Source organism: Orycteropus afer, unplaced genomic scaffold, assembly GCF_000298275.1.
Source record: "Orycteropus afer afer isolate SDZICR_OR568_19922 unplaced genomic scaffold, OryAfe1.0 scaffold00011, whole genome shotgun sequence".
In the NCBI taxonomy this organism is placed as follows: Eukaryota; Metazoa; Chordata; class Mammalia; order Tubulidentata; family Orycteropodidae; genus Orycteropus; species Orycteropus afer.
This window is the reverse complement of record NW_006921598.1, coordinates 11,949,719-11,950,729: the sequence shown is the minus strand read 5'-3', so window position 1 is coordinate 11,950,729 and position 1,011 is coordinate 11,949,719.

Here is a 1,011-nt window from a genome sequence, read left to right as displayed (position 1 = left end):
TTGTATTTAGATCTCTGTTAACTGTTTGTGAAGAGAAGCCAAGGGTGATTCAGGCTCTTCTTGGTGGTTTTTTATCATTGGCCCATTGGTGGAGAAGGAGGTAGTGGCTCTCGCTCAGTAAGTGAAGTTGCAGGAGGTGTGGGTGTAGTTGTGTCTTATGGGGACTGTTGTTGTCTCCCACTCCATCAGACACAAATTACAATTGAATAACCATCAAAAAACTAAAAGCACGTGGACAAAAAACACACCACATAATCACACAGGAACAGTAACCAAAAAAAGAAAAAAGAAGAAGAAAAAACAAGAAAACCTGCAATATCTGGGGATAGGGCACTAAGAGAAAAAAGGTAGAGAATGAGCATAATGAAGGAAAAAAATGGGAAAAATGCAAAAACAAAAACAAGGAACAGGGCTAGCCATGAGAAAAAAAGGGGGGTTGCTGAATTTTCAACCAGGAACAGGGAAAAGAAGAAAAGCTGAAAACTAGGACCTGGGAGGGGAAAAATAAGAATAGTAGTAAAAAGGACAAAAGTATTAATAATAATAGTTGTTTTAAAACAGACAAATGCAAGCAAACTAATCACCAGAAAAAAGAAAGTGAAAAAGAAAAAAATAAAAAGAGAAAAAGAGAAAACAAAATTGGTGGAGGACAGGGCAGGGCACCCAGGCTCTGTCTGAGCTCACAGACTGTGATGGAGTTCCTGTGGGGCTAGAAGGTAGGTGGGAGTGGGGGATGGCCGCACCTCCATTCACCAAGCAGTTGTGGGGTATAAGAGTAACAAGAGGAATGTGGTACCTTTTCAGTCTTGCAGGTCCAGAGTGTCCTTGGGGTTGCTGGCAAGCAGAATGTATTCTTAAGCCCCAGGAATCTGTGAGAGCACTGTCTCTTCAAATATCCAAAATAGTCAAGCCACTTTTAAACATTCAAAGTGGCGGCACCCTCCGGACCAGCAAAAGTCTACAGCTCAGCCCACGTTTCTCTTCACCTTCTCCGTTTATTCCCCAGCCACC